The sequence below is a fragment of the Maniola jurtina genome, chromosome 14, assembly GCF_905333055.1.
Source record: "Maniola jurtina chromosome 14, ilManJurt1.1, whole genome shotgun sequence".
NCBI lineage: Eukaryota > Metazoa > Arthropoda > Insecta > Lepidoptera > Nymphalidae > Maniola > Maniola jurtina.
In genome coordinates, this window is record NC_060042.1 from 2,143,913 (window position 1) to 2,171,343 (window position 27,431).

A 27,431-nucleotide genomic window follows, 5' to 3' on the forward strand; every position below is an offset into this window, starting at 1 on the left:
CTTAAATTTAGAATCCTTAAAATATGTAAAATTCATGCTCCGTCCTGTTTTACGAGTAGCAATGTTAAAAAGAAAAAACCGGCGAAGTGCGACACCGAGGGTTCCGTACTCGGGTTTTTTCCCGACATTTTGCACGATAAATCAAAAACTATTATGCTTAAAAAAAACAGTTTTAGAACAAGTAAAGCCCTTTCATACGATACCCCAGTAGGTATAGTTATCTGACTTTGAAAATTAAAACACATTTTAATTTTTTTTTCTGTGATGTAATCACAAATTCACGGTTTCCAGATTTATTCCTTTACTTGTGCTATAAGACCCACGTACCTACCTTTCATGATTCTAGGTCAACGGGAAGTACCTTATAGGACGGACGGACGGACGGACGGACGGACGGACGGACGGACGGACGGACGGACGGACGGACGGACGGACGGACGGACGGACAGACAGACAGACAGACATCAAAGTGATCCTATAAGGGTTCCGTTTTTCCTTTTGAGGTGCGGAACCCTAAAAAGATGCAGATACTCTAAATTTAGTTTAGAGTTATGTGTGTTCTAAGGAATTAAATAACACTTGCTTTAACAGCCTGTGTGCTTAGATATTCATCATCACCATCATTATCAATCTATAGACGTCTACTGCTGGACATTATAGGTCTCTTGTAGGGACTTCCATACACCGCGGTCTTGCGCCGCCTGAATCCAGTGGCTCCCTGCGAATCGTTTGTCCATCTAGTATGGGTCTTTCAACGCTGCGCTTTCCAGTACAAGATCGCCAAAACACCTGGGGACCCAAGGTCTTTCGGTAACTTATATATTAACTTACTATACTAATAACTAGCCGATGCCCGCGACTTTGACCGCGCGGATTTAGGTTTTTCGAAATCCCATGGGAACTCTTTGATTTTCCGGGATAAAAAGTAGCCTATGTGCTAATCCAGGGTATAATCTATCTCCATTCTAAATTTCAGCCCAATCCCTCCAGTAGTTCTTGCGTGAAGCAGTAACAAACATACACACACACACATACACACACACATATAAACTTTCGCCTTTATAATATTAGTGTGATAATAAATTAGTCAGTTGCAGCTTTATCTGCCTTCCTCGTCCACTCCCGCGCTTGTTTAGTGGCGCGCTCTTGGAAAGGCCTATGTGGACGCATACAGGCTGATGGAATGGAACTTTAACGTCGTTGCCAGTGAATTACAGGGGAGGGGCTAGATATAAAGTTAAAAACATGTCGTCTAATTCAATACCCATGCATTAAACTCATTAACCTCTGAAGAGGGAGGCTCTACTCACAACGTTCCCCTCTGTTAAAGCCGGCTATTGGCTTAAAGAACCCTCATGTGTAAACTAAGGGGGGCTATCACACTTCACACTAATCACACTAATATTATAAAGGCGAAAGTTTGTGTGTATGTGTGTATGTGTGTGTGTATGTTTGTTACTCCTTCACGCAAAAACTACTGGACGGATTTGGCTGAAATTTGGAATGGAGATAGATAATATCTTGGATTAGCACATAGGCTACTTTTCATGCCGGAAAATCAAAGAGCTCCCACTGGATTTTAAAAACCTAAATCCACGCGGACGAAGTCTCGGGCATCATCTAGTGTTTCATACGACGTAAACGTGGAAGGACCCCGGATGGGTTTAAAACTAGTCGGGCTTACGTCGACCAAATAGGTAACAATCTATACTTATAATGCATATGAAGTATTGAAAGTGAAGACTTAAAATTACAACACTTAAAAGTCGTAGCTGATTTACACGACACCTATCCCGCATGGTAAAAGAATAAACATTCAAAAAAGGGCTTCTTAACAGGGCTCTCTCCGTCACTTACTCCATACAATCGTAGTCCCAATTTCATTTAAATATTAAGCAACCAAAGTCCATGAAATTTTGCAGACATATTTTTGAAACTAATATCTGTGCCTGTGGTGTTTTAGATTTTTCTAAAAATATGTAGTATTAAAATTACAGGGGCTCAAAGATTTATATGTGAATTTTTAAGACCGCGTAACTTTGAAACCGAATGTTTTAACGAAAACCTGGAAAACCACAGGCATAGAATATTAGTTCTCGGAACGTTTCTACAAAATTCCATTGAGTATGATTGGTTAGTATTCCAATGAGAGACGAACTACGAGCGGGTATGGAGCGAGTTGCGGAAAGACACCTCTTAAAGTCGTACTCTGTAAGTACATACATTTTATAGTGCCAACATACAATTGCAATCAACGCGCAGCAAGCGAGATACTCGATGGTTGACGTCTCGCTTACTCGCTTCGTTATTGTATACAATGGACCCCCGGTAATCCGGCCCCTGTCTAATCCGGCACCCCCTGTAATCCGACATGTCTATTATTATAGAATTTACAAAATTCGACATACATAGTAAAGTATGATTAGTACTTCAGAGTATGTATAACATATAGAATCTTGTCATTAGACCTGTAATTTGTCGGATTACAAGATACTCTTTTGTAAAAAATTCCGGACTATATGGGGTCTTAGGCAGTATTCTATAATCCGACAAATCCGATAGTTCGACAATGTCCTGCAAAACGTTTGTCGGGGGTCCACTGTATATCGTTTTCATAACATGTCACATGCAGGTCCCATTGCAATGGATAACAGTCATTAATATTTGCTATTTTAGGCAATTATATCTTGATGTATGATTAAAAGTTAAACCTTTATAATTTTCTTACAAACATCCTCTAATTAACCTTAAAACAAACAGTAGATAATATAAAGTATGTTTATTAATTTAAATTCCGTAGAAGCTTTTTTAGGGTTCCGCACCTCAAAAGAAAAAAGTAAACCTTTATAAGGTCTCTTCGTTGTCCGTCTACCTATCAACACCCTTTTTCACAGGAACCTGTGAAGATATCAAGTTGATATTAATATCATCTTATACCTAAATCGTTAAATTTTAGTAATTTTTTGGGATTACAAACTTAAATTCTCAGTTGGAGAAAAAACAACAGAGTAATTACAAGTATATTTGTATTTTATTCCATCACAACTTAGCACTTGACTGCAATCTCACCTGGTGGGAAGTGACGAAGCAATCTAAGATGGAAACGGATAGAAATGGAAACTTGGAAGGTTTATGGCAGTTTTATTAGAATCATCATACTTCTTATCGGTTACAATTAGTATTTTTCCAAAGTACGGAACTCTCAATGTGCTAGTCTAACTCGCACTTGGCCGGTTCTTATTAATAAATGTTTGTTTGTTTAAGCCTTTTGTGTAGGCCCTAATTAAATATCCATTACAATTTTATTTACTACTGTGGGTGGGCAAGTAAACGGTAATTCATAATTAGCTCATACTCGTGTCTTATTTAATAAAACAATTGGTTTAATAATTAATTTAATGACTAGAATAATTACATTCCGAGCTCTGACATTATTGAGATGGTGATTAATGAATTATTTCGAGTTGATTGATGGCCAGCGGGCTGATTCGTTAACTCAGTGATCAACACTAAATGATAGTCATCAAACTTATTTGACATTGGTTGGTTCCACATTGCTGCTTCACTGAGTGATATAAAAGTGTTACTTCGTAAATTCAAACGAGCTTGGTGATTTTCATTCAGTGCTGTCAGAGTGAACTAGAGTGATGAAACTCTCGGTTTTAAGAACGCTCTTCCGGCATCTTTTTCCCCTTCCACTTTAATTATTATAGGAACCTTTAAGTCAAGAATGAATGAATAGGCCATCTTCTAGGCCAGTGCGCTCCATCTGAATCATCTGCATCATCACTTGCCAGCAGGTCTGATTGCAGCCAAATGCTACAAAAAAAAAACAAACGGCGAACTTAATATTACATGTGTAATGTGTAGAATTTTTTAAATCCTTCACCTACACGAAAAACGTGCTTTTTCGTAATGGAATTTGTAATTTTTATGAATTATAATAATGTCAGTAGTGCCAAAATGTTAATGGGAAATGCTGGGCATTTTTAGCAAAAAAAGCACTCATTAAAAGTCGTCGGCTTTTTATGGGATAATAAAACATATTTTCTCATAATAAAAATAAACATCAACTTTTAGCATTTCGTCAGCAGTCTTTAAATACTTAAAATGTTTGATGATAATTTTTTTACGTGTAAAAGTCTGACGAAAGTTGAAAATTCAACCCTGCTAATCCAACTGATACTTTAGGGCTACCTGCATAGCTTTAAAATAGTCCCTTTTTCTTTCATTTCATGACAGCTACAGCCTAATATTTGACATATTATCGATTTAAGATCAAACCGAGAGTTCCCTCACTCCAGTTCACTCTGGTCTTGCACTGCTAAATATCACATACCTTAAAAAAACCGGCCAAGTGCAAGTCAGACTCGCGCACTGAGGGTTCCGTACTCGGGTATTTTGCACAATATATCAAAAACTATCATACATAAAAATAAATAAAAATTTGTTTTAGAATGTATACGTAAAGCCCTTTCATATGATACTCCATTTGGTATAGTTATCTTACTTTGAAAATTGAAACATATTTCAATTTTTTTTTAAATGATGTAGCCACAAATTCGCGGTTTTGTGCTATAAGACCTACCTACCTGCCAAATTTCATGATTCTAGGTCAATGGGAAGTACCCTATAGGTTTCATGACAAACACGACAGACGGACGGACAGACAAACAGACAGACAGACAGACAACCGTATAAGGGTTCCGTTTTTACTTTTGAGGTACGGAACCCTAAAAAACAGAGAGAGAATTCAGTATCAGTTTTCCCTTTCTCTTATAATATAGGTTACTGTTAGATTAAAAGTTAAAATTGAAAACAATGAATGATAGTTTTTTGGTACTTGTTTAGAGATGTAATTTTATTCGAGTTTTGTAATGGCCTTAAGATTATTAATATGGAATAATGAGGTATCGTGAGACATGATAGGCGATGCGACACGAACGAGCAAGTATTCGCGACAAAAAACCACAAGAGTTATTAAAAGGTGATAAATGTCTTTTACTTTTGTAGGTACTAATATCACTTAGATTTTTTAGGAAATGGTAAGTAAGGTACTTAGACGTTTGTTTGTGAATTCTTTCAAAACTTAGTCGGTACATTTCTAGAACTGAATTACTAAAAGGAAAGTCTTGGGATCCCATAAACATTTTTTTTAAAGTAAGAAAAATCATAGGCCTAAAAAACTGAAATTTTGTACAGCTATGTTCTCATTATTTTGTAGACAAGGGACTAGGGTAAGGTTTTTTTAATTCCCACGGGACAGGGAATAACAAGGATTTATATTTTCGCTGATCGAAGGCGTGTGTGGTTGCAAGTAATTAATTAATACTAAGACTAAAGTTAAACTAATAGATTGGTAGCTGTTGGGCCAAAAAAGTTAAAGTTTATAACTTATTTCACGTAGGACCACTATTGCCTCTTATGCGACGGCTGTGACTTTATCACCGCTTCGGAATGTAGATTCTACTGAGAAGAGTCAGCAAGAAACTCAGCAGTTGCTCTTTTCAAATCATGAAAGCTACACCATTTTGTGGGCAACTGGAAGCTCAGCTAGTTGATTCCATGAAACTTTGTCGGGCGTTGGACCGATTTACAAGCAAGTTATTTTAACATAAGAAGTAAGGCCTTACGCAAATAAGTAGTTAAATACCTAATGTGGCCTTACGGAGTGGCATTTTCCAAATGGAAAAAACTCCAAAAAACAAGATTAAAAAAAAAAAAAGTTTAAGTAAGTAACTGTACCATGGTATCCAAAAAAATGTATTAACCACAGTTTGGGGTTTAAATTAAATTCTGTTATAGATTTTTTAGAAATTCCTTTAGTAACCGTTTCATTTTCAAAGAAGTGACATTCCAATTACGAAAGAAGCTGTCAAGATGCTTTGCGAACACTGTTTAGCCACAGAGTAAGGATATGATATACATACAGAGGTCCGATGAAGCCGTCTTGGTTGAGCAAATGTGGTTACATCATTAAAAAAATTATTTAAGTTTTCAAACTACATACACCAAGTGGGGTATCATATGAAAGGGGTATCATATACCTGTTCATTCTTAAAAATATTTTTATTTGTTTTTACTCATAATAATGTCGAAACAAATACCCGAGTACGGAACCCTCGGTGCGCGAATTCGACTCGCGCTTGGCCGGTTTTTTTCTCTGGAAATACATCACCCTAAAACCAACATAGGAGTAGTAGTTTAAACGTTATAATTCAAAATTTAAAAATCCCCGACAAAAACCTCTATAAGAAAACTAGAAAAGAGCTGATAACTTTCAAACGGCTGAACCGATTTTCTTGGATGATTGCTAAGAACACTCTCGATCAAGCCACCTTTCAAAAAAAATCAAAATCGGTTCATTAGTTGGGTCGGGGGTTAAAAATAGGAGTAGTAGTAGTAATTTCTAGCGATTTTTCCAAACTGTATAGTCTCTAAACGGTGTCTTCGACTATGAATCAGTTATCGATGTCAAAGACATCGGGCTCCGGCCAGAGGAGCTCGTGCGTGAAGCAGCATCACGTTTTTTTATCTCTCGTTTCGTTCAATTTTTTACTCGCCGCATTCGATTACTTTTACATCGAGCGACTAAATCGATTCGATAACGTTTTCGGGTAAGAGGAAAGCCAAAATCAACACAGAATATTAAACGCAGTGATTTTTGTTTTGATTGCATATTCAAGCTTTTTTCAGGTTTCATCTACTAAAAGAATAGAATAGAATTCTTGTTTGTTCGGGCTAATCTCAGAAACTACTGTACGGATTTTCATACGGTTTTCACTAGTAGAAAGAGGGATTATCTTTTAGGGTTTCTTTTATATATATATATTCTATAATTACATGCTACTAGCGATACCCGGCGTGTGCTACTACGCTAAAAAAAATAAAAAAGTTTTAAACCATCTTCTCATTATTGCCTTTCTAATGAAACTGGTTTGGGGCACATCAGTTGGATGGTTTCAAAGTCTACAACGGACACAGGTGGAAACATTTTTGTGTTTTATACATTAAGATAATTTATGAATATTGTGCGAAAATAACGGTATGATATAATATCACTGTCAATTAAATCGGAAAAAATCGTTCCATTTGAGAGCTTCCGTGACGTGCACTGTATAAAAGCGACACGAAAACAATGTACCTACTATACATTGTTGTTGGAATAGTTATTTTCAAGCTATCCTTGCGAAGCCAAGGTGGTTTACTTTTATTTCATTTTATGATATTTGTTTATATTTAGATATACATAGATATAAAAGCCCACTAAAAATAAAGAAAAAAAATTCGGTGGCGCAGCTAATAACCGCCTTATCCTTTACGTGTATTTATCAGTTAAAAAGATGATGCAGCCTCATACACGCGGTACAAACTGTGTATTGTCGTGTCGGAGTCTTATCGTTTTCGCCAGTTTTAAAAGAACTTGTTCTGTGAATCGAAGTACAGATTATGCTCGATATTATGCATCGATCGGATTCTGTTCGGGGAAATAGTTTTACAATAAGCTAGGTAAGTTTTTTGCAGCACCCGGGAGTGTTTGAACTTGAAGCTTTATAGAATAGAATAGAATTAAGTTTATTCATTGGATCAACACACAGGTAATACAAAACACGCTTAAAATATAAAAACTTAAAAAATAAATAAAACTTAAAATATAAAATATAAAACTTAAAAACTAACTTTACTTAAACATAGTGTTGTGTACCATATGTTGTGCCAACGAAAAGTTAATAATTTATAATAATATAATTTATATAAGTTTATAATTGTTTGCGGACCTAATCATATCATTATAACATTCCGGGTATATTTTATATTATTATAAAACCAGATAGAGGCAATTCTGGGTAACTGACAGACGCGTCGACAATTTTGTTTTTAACCCCCGACCCAAAAAGAGGGGTGTTATAAGTTTGACGTGTTTATCTGTCTGTGGCATCGTAGCTCCTAAACATTTTTAATTGACAAAACAAACAACACAAAACAAACAATTTTTTAAAACAAGTCGCAGGAAGCAGCTGCACTTAGGCAGTGCAAGACCGTGGTGTGTGGAAGTCCCTACACGAGACCCTATGTCCAGAAGTGGACGTCTTTCGGTTGATATGATGATGAATGACGAAGACATTGCACTGATTAAATTAAAACTGATTGTAAAGAAAAAGAATGTTCTTGGAATCACACTAATATTATTAAGGAGAAAGTTTGTATGTGTGTGTGTGTGTGTGTGTATGTGTGTGTGTGTGTATGTTTGTCACTCCTTCACGCAAAAACTACTGGACGTATTGGGCTGAAATTTAGAATGCAGATAGATTATACCCTGGATTAGCACATAGACTACTTTTTATCCCGGAAAATCAAAGAGTTCCCACGGGAATTTTAAAAAACCTACATCCACGCGAACGAAGTCGCGGGTATCAGCTAGTTCATTATAAAGAAGTTATAAATATTAAAAAAAATTACTAAGGCTATCTACACTACTTAGTTATTACGGCATATAAATCATTTAAATGGCACCACTGATAGATTTTCTTCAATCACTTAATAATATAAGTAGAATTCCTTTTTTCCTAACATGTTCCCGGTTTATTAGATATTATTCTAAACTGTAGGATGAGCAAGAATATTTTTATATATAAGTACACGGTGACTGGAAATGCGATACATTCCTTGCAAGGGGTGAAAGTAGAGTTTATTTGCCATATCCAAAATTTCGTTATTTTAGAGTTATTAAAAATTTAAGAATTTCAATCGCTTCAGTTTAAACTGTACCCTTGTGATGAATAATACGGAATTTTGTTTATTATTTTCTGGTTGTATCATAGGCAAATAACCACGAAATTATTCGAAACAAAAAATAGCCTAGCTTAATTTATAATTATTAATTAGTAGTTTTTAGGATTTGACATTGTGTATAGTTTTATTATTTAGCGAATATTGTATTTTTGACTTAAATATTGACATTAATATAAAAATAGCTAGAGAACTAAATAAGATTTTAATCGATTGTCTGCGGTATCCTTTACCAATCAGTCGATAGTTTTGTCAGATCGGAATGTAACCGATCAACTGATGGTTCGCCGGCCTATAAATTGAATGCAAATCAGATGTCTCCATGATGTTCCAAACATTTCTATTCACTGATAACTCCCTTTCCCATCTCCCGTATGCCTCTATTAAGAAACTGACTACTATTATTTTTGAAGTCTCGTCTATGGAGGTCTTAACTGCTAAGGTTTAAAATTAAGGAATGAAGATCGTGGAATCGCTAATAGGTACAAAATAATAGACACATTTAAGTTTTGCGTGTTATTTATGACAGCACAATCACCAGAGCTTTTGAAAGCTCTCAATTTAAATTGCCATTCGCTTACAAAGAACTCATACAATATTTGTAGAAAAAATGTTATCTTGCTTCGTGCCTCGCTTCGCATAACTGCGGAGGCAACATTGATTATCTAATATTTATCCCGACTCGTCCCATCCCACCACTTTTTGCGTCCCTTACATGGCATATCTAGACCAATTAATTTTATTTCCATGGGTCTACTTTTTATCTGATTACGGCAAAGTCAAAAAGAAGGGTTATGATTTAAGCAGTCTATGCATGAGTGTATGTATGTATTTATTTTTATTTTTATTTTTCATGTACCAACATTCTAGTTACAAAGTAGATAATAATTAAGTTACAATGGAAATGCTTATCTCTAAACATGTATGTATATTGTATGTTTGCATTTGTATATGTTCCATCATAGCGCCTAAACTACAGAGCCGATTTTGATGACTGAGGTGTCAATCGATTCGATATTTATGGCCTGGGTGAAGTAGGTAATTTGTACGAACAAAATCAGTATGACAAATGTTACAAGTTACATCCAAAAAAGTGTAGGGTCTCTGAATTTTCTTTTCGCTATCGTATCGAGTGAAATATCAAATGAAAGAGGAGTTTCTGAGTTCTGGCGGAGTAATGAGACGTTGTTGGTCCCTTGTGCTCCATCGTCAGCGGTGGGATGGAACTTCGTGAGGTTTTTAGTCGTTGGGACTCCGACATAACCACTATGCTCCCCCGTGGACGGTGGTTTCCATGAAGGATTTTCTTCGTGAAAACAAAGGTCTACGGTCTACGTGTAAGTCATCAAGATTCCGTGGCTTAGTTGTGTAGTATTTAATAGTTACAGCCTTTTTTCAATTCAATTCAATTCAATTTATTTATTTGCTTCTCCTTGGGAACTCCTGGCGTTCCGAATAGGAGGCGTACGTCTTCACTGCTAAGCTATGAAGTCCTTTTTATTTACTCCAACAAACAAATACAAACAATCCATTAGATTAAAACACCGTTCAACAAATCGACGTGCGATAGTAGTTATACTTGAAAATAAAAGCGATACCAAAATTCGAAGATAATAGACTCAACAATACCGACCATGTTAATTTTCATCTAATCTAAACTATAATAAAGCTTCTACGAATCTGTTGTGCGTGCTACTTAAATAAAATAGGAGCGGTGCCTTATAACTTCCTCGCATATTATATTGAGATTAATAGTCTCCAGTTAAATATTAGGAACTTCCTTAAAGCAAAGTTTTCTAAATTTTAAATAATACAAGTGTAAATTAAAAATTTATAACACCCCCGACAAGTGAAGGTTACAGTAACTAGAAAAGAGCTGATAACTTTCAAACGGCTGAACCGATTTTCTTGGATTATAGCTAAGAACACTCTTGATCAAGCCACTCAACTAAATTAAAATCTCTGTCTGTCGTAAATGTCTGTGGCATCATAGCTCCTAAACTGATGAACCGATTTTAATGATGAACACAGATACACACGGCAAACTTATACATACACCCCTCTTTTTGGGTCGGGGGTTAATAAATTAAGGTTTAATCTAGAAGCTTTCATGGTTTTAATAAGTCAATCCCGAATCATATTATTATAAATCCGAATGTGTGTTTATTTGTTGGTTTATCTTTCAATGCCACCACAACGGAGAAATGATCAAGTGATTTTTTGCATAAATAATATTTTTAATTTTTTTTTATACCGGAAAATCATAGGATTTTCGCGGGATTTTTAAAAACCTAATTCCACGCATCTGCTAGTTTAATCAATAATCATAATATATTAAATAAGTACGAGTTACTGAATTCCTGTTATATTTATTATAATTAATTTAATATCCTGTTATTAACGTGTACCTGAATCTAAATTTTTTTAGATTCAGGTACACGACAAAAACGGAACCCTTATAGGATCACTTCGTTCGTCGGAAAAATTACCCAATAACGGAACCCTCAGCGCGCGAGGCTGACTCTCACTCGGCCGGTTTTTTTGAAAAAGCGAATTGAAAATGTTATTCGCAACACTAAAAAAAGTTTATGCTGTTGACCTAGTTGGGGCCAGGTGATGATAAAATAAAGCAATTAACATTTCTCGTGGTTCGAAAACATGTTTTGCTGGTAAATAATAACCTGCTGATCAAAATTGATACAAATTTTTCAAAACCTAGGGATCTATTTTAAAACTATAGAAGGCAACCTTAGGAAAATTTTTTTTTTCTTTAATCTACAAAATCTAGAAAATAAATACAATTTACATTCCACTTGTTTCCTTTTTAGTTTTTTATTATTTGAATGAAGCACCATTTTACTTTTGAATGAATTTACTTTTCTCAAATAATGACAAAACTTTCTATACTCCTATGGTCGTTCGAAAGTCAAAAACGAACAACAAAATTCTGATTGGTCGGAATTCTTGAATGACTTTGCATTTGCTCTGTACAGTTAGTTTCGAAGTTAAATATAACATCGCGGTTAAATATAATCTCTAATAATTGGCGCCATTAGAACATGTTTTTAAGTATTGAGTAGTATTGGGGACGGACATAGGCTACTTTTTATCTCGGAAAATCAAAGAGTCCCCACGGGATTCCTAAAGACCCATCCACTTGAAATTTGGATAGCTTGCGTTTCTGTAATTGATATAGGCAACTTTTTATCCCGGGAAATCAAACAGTTCCCACGGGATCTTAAAAAACCTAAATCCACGCGGATGAAGTCGCGGGCATCCTCTAGTGCTGTTTAAAAAATTAATCAGAGTTATTAGCAACAAAAAAAGCTAGCAAAATCTCGTCACGAGATTCATACAATATCGACATTTTAATGTTCATGCCACTAAGTTCGACCTAGGACATAAAATAGTGCATCCAATCTTTATTCATCTTTATGTATCCAATGCGCGATTTATTTGACCTGGTCATCTTAATTCCCAGCTGGAAGCCGTGACGGAGTTGGTGTTTTCAATTAATTTCTATAGACAAGTTTATTGATCGCGGCAGGAGTCAAAGAGTGGTTTATTAGCAATGTGTGAATAATATTCTCTCCACCATGGACTTGGAGTAGCTAGATACCGCACCCGTCCGTCCAGGCGGGACCAAAAATTGAGCCAAAGTGCCAAGCACCGATTTATTTATTCCTCTGTAAATATTATCCAAATTGGAAAAAGAATAGTTAAGTACGAGTCAGACTCACACACGAAGGGTTCCGCACCATCGTACAAGGAATAATACATTTTTAATTGTGGCTATTTTGATATTTTTATTATTTGTTGTTACAGCGGCAATAGAAATACATGTTCCGTGAAAATTTCAACTCTCTATCTATTACTATTCATGAGATACAGCTCGCTGATAGACAGACGGATGGACGGACAGACTTTGGAGCCTTAGTAATAGGGTTTCGTTGGCACTCTTCGGTTACGGAACCTTGAAAATCGATCCTCTCTCCTGTCAAAGTCTGTTGGCTCACTGCCACGTGACGATTGAAACTTGTGATTGCGAGTGATCATCATTGAGTGACTAGCGTGACGTCATCGTACGTAGGAAAACTGGGGCAGTTGGTTTTCATACTATTTACTATACACTAGCTGATGCCCGCGACTTCGTTCGCGTGGATGTAGGTTTTTTAAAAATCCCGTGTGAACTCTTTGATTTTTCGAGATAAAAAGTAGCCTATGTGCTAATCCAGGGTATCATCTATCTCCATTCCAAATTTCAGTCAAATCCGACCAGTTATTTTTTGGGTGCAAGAGTAACAAACATCCATACATCCATCCATATATACAAACTTTCGCGTTTTTAATACGTATTTAATGAAATGTGGTATCTAGCTATTCCAGGTCCATGGTTACCATCTTGTTTTCACCATAAATGTTGGCCATTGGTATAATTGGTAAATAATTTATTTATTTGATATAAAGTCGATGGAATGCCTACGTATGAATAAAACCCAATAAAAGCTTTTAAAAATGTATTATATTTGCTCTAATTTATTTGAAAAGGTATGAAACTATTAATTGCAAAAATGCTTTATCTCTGATGAAGAATTTAACAAAGGGAATGTCTCATTAGGTGACTACGTCGTTAATTTCATTAGTCCTAAATTATTACGTAACGTATAGTATAATTTATTGCAGCCTCAAAGTAATCAATGTTCAAGTGTTCAAGCAATATTTTACACCCGTAGTAATTTAGTTTTCAATCAAACCCGGCATTTTCTACAGTTATGAGACTAGAGCTAATTCGAATAGCTGAGAATATCAATTGCGTGTAATTTGTACATTTTGAACAATAAATACATTTAGTGAAAATACTTAGTAAGGAATTTTCACTAGTAGGTACTCGTATCACCAATGAGACTATGTACACAAGACGGACCATTACGAACAAAGATTTTTGTGTACTGCAACTCGTATTCAGGCCAATGTAATAATCCATCCATACTTCCATACTAATCCATACTAATATTATAAATGCGAAAGTGTGTCTGTCTGTCTGCTACCTTTTCACGGCCCAACAGTTTAACCGATTCTGACGAAATTGGTACAGGGTTAGCTTATATTCCGGGGACGGACATATGCTACTTTTTGTCCCGGAAAATCTAAGTAAGAGTACCCACGGGATTCCTACAGACCCATCCGCTTAACCGATTTGTACGAAATTTGGTGCCGAGGTAGCTTGCGTCCATGTTATTGACATAGACAACCTTTTATCCCGGAAAACCAAACAGTTCCCACGGGATTCCTAAAGACCCCATCCGTTTAACCGATTTGTACGAAATTTGGTACCGAGGTAGCTTGCGTCCCTGTAATTGATACTAGCCGATGCCCGCGACTTCGCCCGCGTGGATTTAGGTTTTTCGAAATCCCGTGGGAACTCTTTGATTTTCCGGGATAAAAAGTAGCCTATGTGCTAATCCAGGATATTATCTATCTCCATTCCAAATTTCAGCCAAATCTGTCCAGTGGTTTTTGCGTGAAGAAGTAACAAACATACACACACACACACATACAAACTTTCGCCTTTATAATATTAGTGTGATAGGCAACTTTTTATCCCGGAAAATCAAACAGTTCCCACGGGGTCTTTAAAAACCTAAGTCCACGCGGGCGAAGTCGTGGGCATCCTCTAGTATAATGTAAGATTTTGCTTAGTGAATATTCACAACCTATACCTACCTACCAACTTACTGATTTTTCACATGCTATGTGTGAAATAGTCTATCTCTAGTGACTAGTCCTAATGGTGTCGCGGTAGTTAGAATTGAGTGGTTGGAACAGTTTAAGTCATTCAAAAAGAGACTGTTAAACGACTAAACCAATTTTTTTGGATTATAGCTAAGAACACTCTCGATCAAGCCACCTTTCAAACAAAAAAAAACTAAATTAAAATGGGTTCATTCGTTTAGGCGCTACGATGCCACAGACAGATACACAGATACGCAGATACACAGATACACACGTCAAATTAAAACACCCCTCTTTTTGGGTCGGGGGTTAAAAATAGCAAATGCTACATAATCATGAAAAGGCTTTTCACCTGATTTTTCACATAATATGTGTAAAATAGTCTATCTCTAGTGACTAGTCCTAATGGTGTCATGGTAGTTAGAATCGAGTGTTTGGAATAGTTTGTCATTCAGCTAAACCGCTGAGTGCAACACGCGCCTGCAATTTATCCGTAGTCCTCATTCATCTCATTAAAATAGTAGAGGCTTATTAAAATACTAGTGTGAATGAGTAATGTATACGATTTTTATTGCTGAAGGTATTTTATTTTCTGTTTTTTTTTGTTTACACACGTTAGAGTCACGTAAAGTTTTACATACGTCAAACTTATAACACCCCTCTTTTTGGGTCGGGGGTTAATAATAATAAATCATAATATTATTATCTTGTCGTGAGCAGTGAACGCGTTGATGTCTTTAACTTGAGTGGTAATTATATTTAATTTATACTCATCATTCAGTTTAATCCATACAAATATTATAAATGCGAAAGTGTATCTGTCTGTCTATCTGTCTGTCTATCTGTCTGCCTGTCTGTCTGCTACCTTTTAACGGCCCAACAGTGTTACCGATTCTGACGTTTGGTACAGGGTTAAATTATATCTCGGGGACGGACAATGGACATAGGCTACTTTTTATCCCGGAAAATCAAAGAGTTCCCGCAGGATTCCTAAAGACCCATCCACAAAACCGATTTGTATGGAATTTGGTACCGAAGTAGCTTGCGTCCCTGTAATCGAAATAGGCAACTTTTTATCCTGAAAAATCAAACAGTTCCCACGGCATTTATAAAAATCTAAATCCACGCGGATGACGTCGCAGGCATCCTCTAGTTTACTATAAGGGTCTTAATAGACAAATTCTATAGACTATTCCACAAATATTTTACCAAGCAACAAGTATAGAAGCTTAGCATCTAAGTACCTTTCAGAGTTAATAGCTTCGTAGTCACGCCTCTTGAAATACGAACCTTGCAACCCAATTAAAATAATGAATTTGAAGTTAGTTGAAAAATCGTCGCAGCAAACAGTGAGTTTACTAATGGCTCGTTTAACTCAGGTCCGTCCTCGGATACATGCCTTGCAGGCAACAAGAAACACATCTTCGAGAAGACATAACACTTTTGTCCCAAACTAAAACCGATCAACTACCAAATCCGAGTTGGACTCGCACACAAAGGGTTTCGCGTCATCGTACAAGATATAACACCATGTCAATCCATCAATCAATCAGCCCGTTTGCGTCCACTGCTGCTTTTTATTTGTATTAATTTGCATGACGGCCTGTTTGAAATTCGCCTCCTTGGTTTTTTATTATTTGTTGTCACAGAAATACACACTATGAAAATTCTAACTCTCTACGTATTACTGTTCGTGAGATATAAGTATAACCCACTTGCAGACATATGGACGGACGGACGAACGGATAGCGAAGGCTTAGTAATAGAGTCCCGTTGGTACTCCCTTCGACGGTGTTCCAACTGAATTATAACATAGAATTATTTAAGGGGCGGATCAACGAATTCCCGAAAAACAGCAACGTATTGGTAGTTTTTCTGTTGCTACGAATGTTCATAGGCGGCGGTAATCGCGTACCATCAGGCAACCCACCTGCTCGTTTGCTCGCTACTTATATAAAAAAAACATTAAGAGGTCACGCATACTTAGCGATACCTCCATAATACATTGTATGACCCAGTGATCTATTGCTTTGACAGAGGGTCACCTTGTGTAGGTATAACGCCTCCTCCCGAAGGAGGGGCCGTGAAACTTTTTGCTTTGTAGCGTGCTTAGTATGAGATTTTGTCAGTCGAAACAAAATGTCAAAGTAAACAGACCTAAAGCTTCTCGATTTAAAGTCCAAAATTCAGTACCATCTATTTTTGATCATCTGGTGGGGAGGCTTTGGCCATGGCTAGTTACCATCTTAGCGGCAAAGGCGTGCCGCCAAGCGATTTAGCGTTCTAGAACGATGCCGTGTAAAAACCAAAGGAGTATGGGTTTAATAAAAACTGCGATAACCCTTCCAGGTTAGCCTGCTTCCATCTTAGACTGCATCGTCACTTACCACCAGGTGAGATTGCAGTCAGGGGCTTACTTGTACCTGAATAAATAAATAAAAAACGTTGCAACGTTTACGCTTGGAGCGCTGGCTGTAGATATTTAGATCAACTTGAGCGTTAAAATTAGATCGTTAAGGTCCATTTTACTTTAATGCTGAAGTGTTTTTACGCGCTTGGTGAGGTGAGCAATCCCATACTAAGAACACTGGTAATGAAGATGCGGCGATATATCTGTCGCCCCACCTTCATTAGCGAGTGTAATGCAAACTTTGTAGAAAATTGCCTGAAAATGCATTAGCAACAACACCAACGAGAAGCCATATTTTTTTAGTTTAGGAAAGTGGACCTTTGTAGAGTTTAAAGTATCGTGAGTAATAAATGAAGTAAAAAAAAAAAAAGTAAAATGCAAGAAATAAATTCTTGCATTTTACAACAGTTGATGTAATTTTGTTGTTATTTGGTTAATTAAACTTATAATTTAGTTGTTAGTATTATTAGGATTTTAAGTAATTATTATTAATATTCATGCAAGTTGGGTCAAGGCCAAAGATGTCCATTTATCTGGGTCCTGTGCTATTCTATCCCATTTTAGGCCTGTTCTTTTAATCTCATTTTCCCATTTTGCCAGTGGTCTCCCCCTACTGTTTTGACCATGGGGGCCTCACCAATGAGCCGAGTTTTTCACTCATCGTGAGTGATATCCAATGTAAATATAAATAAACTAGCCGATGCCCGCGACTTCGTTTGCGTGGATTTAGGTTTTTAAGAATCCTGTAGGAACTCTTTTATTTTTTGGGATAAAAAGTAGCAGTTTCCAAGTTTTTCTTTAACTATAACGATGGGAAAAATCACGTCAATCCGTTGCGACGTGATTGAAGGAAAACTAACAAACCAACAAACAAAGACACTTTTTTATGGGTAGTGATAACGATTAGACTCACGTGATTAGTCAGAGTAAGCCCGACTCGTAAAGATCTGGATGACTGCCGCATTCTTATCTCGAGAAAATTCTTACCATTATTGAAACTATTAGCAAGGTATAGTGGCAGTGGACAGGCCATGTCTGTCATAGAGGCAATGGCCGTTGGAGCTGGAAAGTCCTTGAGTGGAGACCGCGTAAAAGCAAGCATGATGTGGCACGCCTTCCAGCACGATGGACCGACGATAAAAAACGGCTGGATAAGGAAGGCTGAGGACCGAGTGTGGTGGCGTTCTTTAGGGAAGGTCTATGTCCAACAGTGGATGTCCACAGGCTGATCATGATGATGATTGAAAGAAGTTTCAACCAGAAATGAGGAATGAGACGCAAAAGGAGCGGGAGACAGATAAAAATTGAAATTTTTATTCAAAATCCTGATAAATAGTTCAACTTACTTCAGGGAATGCTTATAAAAAGTCCGTAGCTTGTTATTATATCAAGATTCCAGGCTATAAGGCTTTTAGCGTTGTCGCCGGACCGTTAGCGGAGACACACGGCCGGATGTGTTGATGAATAATGTATATTTATGTTCACGCTTTTTGTTCGACGCGTCTGGGATATGAAGTGACACTGCGTTGAGTCAATACTGTTGAGGCTTGTATTATGTGGCGTTACGTGGGTGGGTTTTACAATATTTGGTAGCAATTTTTTTTCTGACGTCCTTTTTTTATAAAAAAATAACGAGCAAACGAGCGGGCGGGTCACCTGGTGTTAAGTGATTACCTGCCGCCCATGAATATTTGCAGCACCAGAGGTACCGCCGGTGCGTTGCCGGCCTTTCAGGAATTTGTTGTTCCGCCCCTTGAATAATCCTATGTTGTAATTTAGTGCGAACACCGCCGATGGGAGTTGATTCCACATTTTTAATATTTTTTAATTAAAATTTTTTTTTTCATAGAAAAGGATTAAAAATGAATGTTGAATGAGCTCGGTGATTATCATTCAGTGTTAGACACTGAGTTACCGAATCAATAGGCTGATCGCTATCTATAATTCTAGTATTTATCCAGATGAATATAAATAAACTTTGATTTTAAATGTATTTGTAATCGTATATTTTGTACTAATTATTGTTAATTTTAAATATTTTTAGATTTTTTTAGTGTGGTTTTACGTACTTCTTGCCAAATTTAGTTAAAAAATAACTCACACAGTACTTTTTGGAGCTAGCCGTTTTTTAGAAAAAGGATGGCAGTTTTATAATAAGTATACAAAAAACTGTATGAACCTTGTTAAAGTCTGCTGTGTTGTAGCATTTTATGACGTTGGCTTTGTAAAGAGTTAGAAGAACAACATAGCAGTGTGTTACATGATTCTCATGAGTATTTCTAGCAGACTACAGAGACAGCTACAAAATTAACAATCATTAAACAGATAAAAAGATAATCTAATTATATTTGTATCGCTGGGAGCTTATATAGATACAGAGATGGAGCAATAAGGTGGCTACAATATGTATGGCTCGGAGTAATCTCAACGAGTGTTCAAAGTCAAATACTATTTCACCTTTTTAACCCCCAACCCAAAAAGAGGGGTTTTATAAGTTTGACGTGTGTATCTGTGTAACTGTCTGTGGCATTGTAGCTCCGGATGAACCGATTTTAATTTAGTTTTTTTTGTTTGAAAGGTGGCTTGATCGATTAGCTATAATCCAAAAAAATCGGTTCAGCCGTTTGAAAGTTATTAGCTCTTTTCTAGTTACTGTAACCTTCACTTGTCGGGGGTGTTATAAATTTTTAATTTACACTTTTTGATCGTCAATAGTTGTTGTATAATATGTAAGATAATTTATGTAATGGTTATAAATGATAATGATTTACGTGAACTTAAAACTAAAGCTACGAAGTTCCAAACGCGCCCAGAGCCCATAATAAACTCAGCCGGGTACCTATTGACGACGTTTTCATTAAGACCTCGGCCTTCCATTCTGGAACTCGAGGGACCGATCCCAGGCTTACACACACGCTCTATTAACAGTAACGCTTTAACGATGAAGGAAAACCTCGTGAGGAAACCTATATGCCTGAGAGTTTTCCATAACGTAAGTACTCAAAGGTGTATGAAGTCTGCCAATCCGCACTTGGATATTGTGGTGGAGTATGGCCAAACCCATCTCATTCTGAGACTTCTCTCGGGTCAGGTGAGGGTCTTCACCTGTGCTCAGTAGTGAGCCAGCTATGGGATAATCATGATGATGATGATGATGGTAACTGGGCCATGAGAGATGTAACAGCCGTCTCCTCGCCTACAACAACATGCAAGTAATGTACGGGACCTCAGTCAATCGTCGCGAACATTGAATTCGTTAGGCTACGGCCTCAACGACAGCGGCGCGTCGTCGAGCGGGGCGATGAGCGATGGCGAGCGTGCGATTTCAAAATATTATAATTAATATATATTAATTTATTCTATAACGAGTGTTTTTTTTTATAAGCACCTATCGTTACAGCACTTATGTCGCCTATCATTTTAAATTATGTTATTTTTACTGTACCTTCTTTTGTCTTAATAATTTCGCTAAGCCTCTTTTCGTGTTTGTATATTTGCGTTGTTTGGTTTAGGTTGGTCTTTTCTTTTAAAATATTTGTTTGCTGCGTATTTATTTCATTATATCATAATATTTTTTACAATAGTTTAGCTTGTAGTCTCCGTGACTTCACTATTCAAGGCTCTCACTGAAAACCAGCGCTGGAGCTTGCTGTGGCATGATGCTGAGTGGGAGATCTGGGTTTGGTCACACATGAATCTTTCTTTAATGTAATATATTGTATATAAGAATAGATTAATGTAATTAGTTTTAAGGCTCATTGTGATCAAATAAAAAGTTTTTTTCTTTTCTTTCTTTCTTTCCTTAATATTTAAAACTTCTTGCCACGCTGCTACCACGATGGCCCATATCGTATAGCTAGTCATTTCATAGCCTAAATTTGCCGCCTACCAATGTAGGTGAAACTTCTAGGCTTAGTTACAAGTTTTATTACTGTCATGAACTGTGACTATGCGGATACAAGTGAGTCCTCGACTGCAATCTCACCTGGTGGTAAGTGACGATGCAATCTAAGATGGAAGCGGGCTAGGCTGGATGGCAGTTTTCATTTAACCCATACTCCTTTGATTTCTACACGGTATCGTACCGGAATGCTAAATCACTTGGTGGCACGGTTTTGCCAGTAGGGTGGTAACTAGCCGCGGCTGAAGCCTCTCACCAAACCAGATCAGTTTAGAGATTATAAAATTTCAAACCCCTGCTGAAATAGAACCCGGGACGTCCCACTACTAAGACCACAGCGCTTACCATTGCACCAAGGAGACAGTCCAAGTTTGCACAGTCAGAAATGCGTATTGTATAAAAGCCCCGCTCCCACCGCCGCTCCCGCTCCGTCTCCCTCTGTCACTGAAGCCGTGGCCTTACATCGGGTATGTATGGTATGCAACACTCTTATGCCGTTTCGCAATCCGCGCGATTTTATTGCTTCCTCCCGATGGTATTTGATATCTGAGATAACTGCTTTTTAATGAACGTTTATTGACTCCGGGCCTCCACCTGTTTAAGAGTGCGTTGACACAATTGGGTTGATTCACTCAAACTCTCATTTATGGATAAACTAGCTGGTGCCCGCAACTTTGTTCGCTTGAATATAGGTTTTTTAAAATCCCGTGGGAACTCTTTTCCGGAATAAAATTTACCCTATGTATAAAAGCATATTTATAGCTTAATTGCAAGCAACTGTAGGTATTTAAAGGTCATGTTAGTTGAGCCTCAATAGCCCAACGGTTATAGGAGTGGACTGAATTCCGGAAGGTCGGCGGTTCAAACCTCAGCCGTTGCACTATTGTCGTACCCACTCCTAGCACAAGCTTTACGCTTAGTTGGAGGGGACAGGGGAATGTTAGTTATGATTAAAATCGCTAATATTCTTTAAAAAAAATGATGGTAGATGGTCGAATTGCCACTGGTTGTTTGCTTAGACCCTAACGTTAACAAAGCGTACCTACTTTCATAAAAGTGGAAATCGAAACAAAAACAATCGTATGCGCAAAAGTGATGAACGAGGCTGATTATTACTGCGTTAAGTGATTTTCCCTATTTAATTAACATAGCATGTACCTACCTACTAATAGGTAGCGGTTCCATTGCTAGCGGAAAGCGATAAGTGGTTAGGGGCGTGAAAATCTTAAAATGGAGAGCCGATTAAAAATCAGAAGTCCTTAGTAGAATCTGCTATTCTTTTCAGTAGAAACCGGTGGACCAGTCGTAGAGTCTTGACATATCATAAGTGGCACACACTGTCAAATTCATTCATTCAATTCTTAAAGTCAAAAGTCAAGTCATTTATTCAAAAATTATTAGTATAGATTACCTACCTGACCTGTTCATAATATTAGTATAGACTAGCTCATGCCCGCGACTTCGTCCGAGTGGACTACACCAAACCCGTTTTTTCCCCCTTAGAGATAGAATTTTCAAAAATCCTTTTTTATATATAAACAATAGCGATCAAACGAGCAGGCGGGATTCTTAGCAGATGTCTACGTCATAATAGCTATCTGCATGCCAAATCTTAGGTTGAAATCTATAAAGCGCACTTTGTCTTTGCTTAGACTTAAGTTTCAGTGAAAAGGAGACAGATTTATGCCAGCGGTATAGCGCTGTCTCGTTTTAACAGTGTCTTAAGTCTGAGCAAAGTCAAAGTGCGCTCTATAGATTTCAGCCTTAGCCCGATCCGTTTAGTAGGTTGAGCTGTGCGTTGATTGATATATCAGTCAGTCAGTCAGTTATTCAGCTTTTCCTTTTAAATTATAGGCATGTATATAAAGATATATCAGTGAAATAATTTTCATACTCGGATCGTAACTATTCTGTAGATACAGCGTACATACAAACTTACGAACTTAATCTCTTTATAGAATTAGTAGGGATTAGTATGATTCTCTCTCAGTAGATCCGCTTTCTATTGTTACATAAACATGGCTTGTTATTGTTAGAGTAATTTATGCACGAATGGGTAATAGCTCGTGGCATGGATTGAGAAAAGTAGGGTAAAATATGCAGTCATAGGGTTAAATCTATACTTTTATATTAATATTATAAAGCAGTAAAGTTTGTAAGTTTATTTGTAGCAAGTAATCTCTAGAACTACAGAACCGTACTGAAAACCGTCTCTGGAACTACTTAACTGATAGAGCTGTCACAGGTTGTGTATTTCTATTGTTTAATAATAAAAAAAATGGGGCCCATGAAAAAAAGTGTTATTTCTTGTACGATGGTACAGAACCCTCTGTGTGCGAGTCGCACTAGCACTTGGCCAATTTTTCAATTTGAATCTGTTTGTAGTTTGGTAGGTAAGTACCTATGCGACAAGTTGTATCACTGACTTTAGAGGTCCTCTTATTCTAAGTCCTTGGGCTTTTTCATACCTCCGAGCTCCGTGCTGGTGTCAGTCCGGTTATTCTTTACAATGCTCAGCCATTCAATTTTGAAAAGGATTTCACTAAATTTTTTAACCCCCGACCCAAAAAGAGGGGTGTTATAAGTTTCACGTGTGTATCTGTGTATTTGTATATCTGTGTATTTGTGTATTTGTGTGTCTGTGGCATCGTAGCTCCTAAACTAATGAACAAATGAAAAAAAAAACTAAATTAAAATTAATTTAGTTTTTTTTTGTTTGAAAGGTAAGTGATTGAGAATGTTTTTAGCTATAATCCAAGAAAATCGGTTGAGTTATCAGCTCTTTTCTAGTTACTGTAACCTTCACTTGTCGGGGGTGGTATAAATTTTTAATTTACACTTGTTACTTAAAATAAAGTTGGAGACATCAATACATAATTTTTCCATAAGCAGGTGGGTAGGTTAAGGGGAAGCCCCCTTACTTAACGCCAGTGCGATCCTGCACGTACCATTTGCCAATTAGAGGTACTTCTAGTTCTTTATCACGTTTTAACACAATAGATAAGACAATAACAGATCGCTATCGATGAGACAATAACAGATCTTTATCAAACCAGAAATTAAACAATGTATGTTTTACAACCTCTATTTTGCCCTAATTCCACTGTTTTTTGCACACGAACAAAGCCGAGGGCATCTGCTTGTCTAAATCCTATAAAAGGAAAAGGTGACTGACTGACTGACTGATCTATCGACGCACAGACTATTTACGACGTAGACATTCGCTAAGAAAGGATTTTTGAAAATTCCACCCCTAAGAGGGAAAAATAGGGGTTTGTTTGTGGACATATTTAGTCAACGCGGACGATGTCGCGGGCATAAATTGGTTTTCAACCCCCGACCCAAAAATAGAGGGGTGTTATAAGTTTGACGCGTGTAGGCATCTGTGTATCTGTCTGTGGCATCGTAGCTCCTAAACGAATGAACCGATTTTAATTTAGTTTTTTTCGTTTTGAAAGGTGGTTTGTTATCAGCTCTTTTCTAGTTTTCTTATAGAGGTTTTTGTGTCTGGGGTTTTTTAAATTTTGAGTTATAAACAAAACTAATTGTTTCTTTGCACCTAAATTTTGATTAACTGAAAAGAATAAATGCAGATGTTTATAGACTTTATAGTACACGTATTTATAATAGGTTTTAGCAAAATTTACAATTTTTCAACAATACTACTTGGATGGAACTTGAAAGTCGTGACTTTGGGTGCTAAAGTTTCTGTCTTCAATCAACCAAGTAGAAATGATTCCTGCAAATAAATGTATCATTTCGTAAATCCATACGTCTACACTATCATTAGAAATGAGAAAGTCTGTCTGTCTGTCTGCTAACTTTCCATCTCTAACCAATTTTGACAAACTTTGGCACAGTTTTTGGCAAGCTTGCATATCAGCGACGGAAAGGATAGAAAGCTATAGGGATAGCTTGTATCCTAACATAGACTAACATAGGCTACTTTTTAATCCGGAAAATCAAAAATTTCCGCGGGATCTTCAAAAACCATAAATGCATGCGTGCAAAATCATAGGCATTACTAGTACTTTGTATGTAGGTTGTGGCAATAACGTATAAACATGTTAAACACCTAAGTTCACTCGGATGAAGTCGGTTGTCACTTACAAATAGAATTATTGCAATAGTTCATCTATTATACACACATTATGCAAATAAATAATTCTATTCTATTCTATTCTATTCTATAGATAGGTAGGTTAGGAACCTATTGGTTCAATGTACATAGTTCAATGAGCTTCAACATGAATTCAATAGTCGACGTTAATCAACATACATACAATATATTTGCTCTTTATATGTTACGGCTAAAAACCGAATTGCAGTTACAATTAGTTTTAGTCGGCTACAATTAGGCGTAGCCGGTAGTAGGCCTAATTGGTTAAACTTAGACGTATCGACATTGTATTCAGCTAAAATGAGCTACGCAAGAAGTGTCACTTCGTCACTTCTCTATTCAGGTTCACCTATTCGACCTTCGTTTAGCTGCGGATATTGGCGCCTCGCTTCGCTTGCCACCTCGCGTTTCGCTCCACTCAGCTTCGCAGGCTCGTTTTCTTCTTCCTCATGAGCTCCTGGCTTTGCGCTTTATAAAAACACACAAGGGGTCAGAAATACGTAATTTTCTAAGTGTATGACAAATAGGTTAGATTGAGATTAGAGCGGGGGTGAACAGATTTTGTTCTGGGCTCAACCTGCAACTTGCCAATAGCAGTTTAATATTATTCAGTCAAAAGTTACAGGCTACATCTAGTCTAAGCCTTAACAGGGCTCTCTCCGAAACTTGCTCCATACAATCGTAGTTCCAATTTCATTTGAATACTAAGCAACCAATGTCCATGAAATTTTGCAGACATATTCTAGAAACTAATATCTGTGTCTGTGGTGTTTTAGATTTTTGTAAAAATATGTAGTTTTAAAATTACAGGGGCTCAAAGATTTGTATGTGAATTTTTAAGACCGCGCAACTTTGAAACCGAATATATTAACAGAAATCTGGAAAACCACAGACATAGATATTAGTTTCTAGAATATGTCTGCAAAATTTCATAGACTTTGGTTGCTTAATATTCAAATGAAATTGGAACTATGATTGTATGAAACGAGTGACGAAGAGACCCCTCTTAAATAAAAAGGTTACACCTAAATTCAATCAAGTACTACCAATCGCACCTAGTTGTACACGGCTAAAACTAGATGTAACTGTACTTCGGCTTTTAGCTGTAACATTTTATATTGAAAATAAGGTTTTTGCTAGTATTTCAATGGTTGAGATAAAAAACACGCAGGCAGGTGTTGGCGTTTCATTCGATTATAAATTTTTAAAAGTCTACATCCAACGCCATATAGTAACTACGCTTCTAAGCGTAGTAGCAGTTAATAAACGTCCCCTGATGTTTATGACATGAAAAACACCTTTATTTATTCAAGTAAACTGTAATTCCAGATGTATCGATTGTTCAACTATAATGTAAAAAGCCTTATTTTAATAGTAATGATAGAATAACTACACAATCACACTATCACATCACACTAATATTATAAAGGAGAAAGTTTGTATGTGTATGTGTGTGTGTGTGTGTGTGTGTGTGTGTGTGTGTGTGTGTGTGTATGTTTGTTACTCCTTCACGCAAAAACTACTGGACGGATTGGGCTGAAATTTAGAATGGAGATAGATTATACCCTGGATTAGCACATAGGCTACTTTTTATCCCGGAAAATCAAAGAGTTCCCACGGAAATTTTAAAAAACCTACATCCACGCGAACGAAGTCGCGGGTATCAGCTAGTACAAAAATAAAATTAGGTAATGTTAATAAACCTACAAGGTGTTATTTTCTGGTTTGATCACATGAGTAACTTCAAGCATAGCTTTCTCAATCGCCCGCTAAGTGAGCTATCTTATAAGACCCATACTTAGTTAGCGACTAAATCTAGGATCAATACATCATCACAGACTTTGGTCTTCAAGCACTGAGGAATTTTGGACGAGAAGACAGCTCGAAGTTTGCTGAACGCTGCCCAGCTGAGCTAGATTAACGGCTAACTTCTTTCTAGAAATTGGACCTACCTAGATGGATTGTGTGTCCTAAGTACCTAATATATACTCATCTACAATTTATCTAGGCTTAGTATTATTTAAAACACTTGTGTTTCAATAACCCCAATTAGTATTTTATTAAACTTAATCGTGTTTAAAATCGGGTTTTCAAAATACCTATAAGTACTAAAGTATGCATAATACAGATATCTACTCTATTTATGCCCTATAAAAAAAGGAACATCTAATTTGACCTTTCCCTTATCTATATAATAGTGTATACCGGTTTGTATTGCGAATATTAACTACATATTAGGAAATTGTCTATGGACAGTTGTTCAGAACAATACAAAAATGAAAAATGTCTTAATGCTAAACATGTTATGTTAATAGTGAACCCTAAATTAACTGTTAGACTTCACGAACTTTTTTCATCTTTGCTATTCACTAATTGAATAACTTTCATACCTTTGGTGGCAAAGGTTGCGACTGAGAAAATGTTTAAGGTTCTACGCGCATCTACAGAATAGAGTGGAGCTGAGGCGCAGCGTATTT

The 27,431-nt window shown here is 36.8% G+C and overlaps 2 long non-coding RNA genes across 2 annotated transcripts; one reads left to right on the forward strand and one right to left on the reverse strand.

The window, feature by feature from the left end:
- The first annotated feature begins 7,615 nt into the window (after nt 1-7,615).
- LOC123871659 lies at nt 7,616-17,695 on the forward strand. Its single transcript, XR_006797311.1, has 3 exons — nt 7,616-7,726; nt 16,602-16,606; nt 17,683-17,695. It is a non-coding gene; the product is annotated as an uncharacterized LOC123871659 (long non-coding RNA).
- Nucleotides 16,000-26,940, reverse strand: LOC123871660. Its single transcript, XR_006797312.1, has 3 exons — nt 26,877-26,940; nt 19,798-19,803; nt 16,000-16,009 (listed from the first exon to the last, which is right to left on the reverse strand). It is a non-coding gene; the product is annotated as an uncharacterized LOC123871660 (long non-coding RNA).
- Nucleotides 26,941-27,431: the final 491 nt, after the last annotated feature.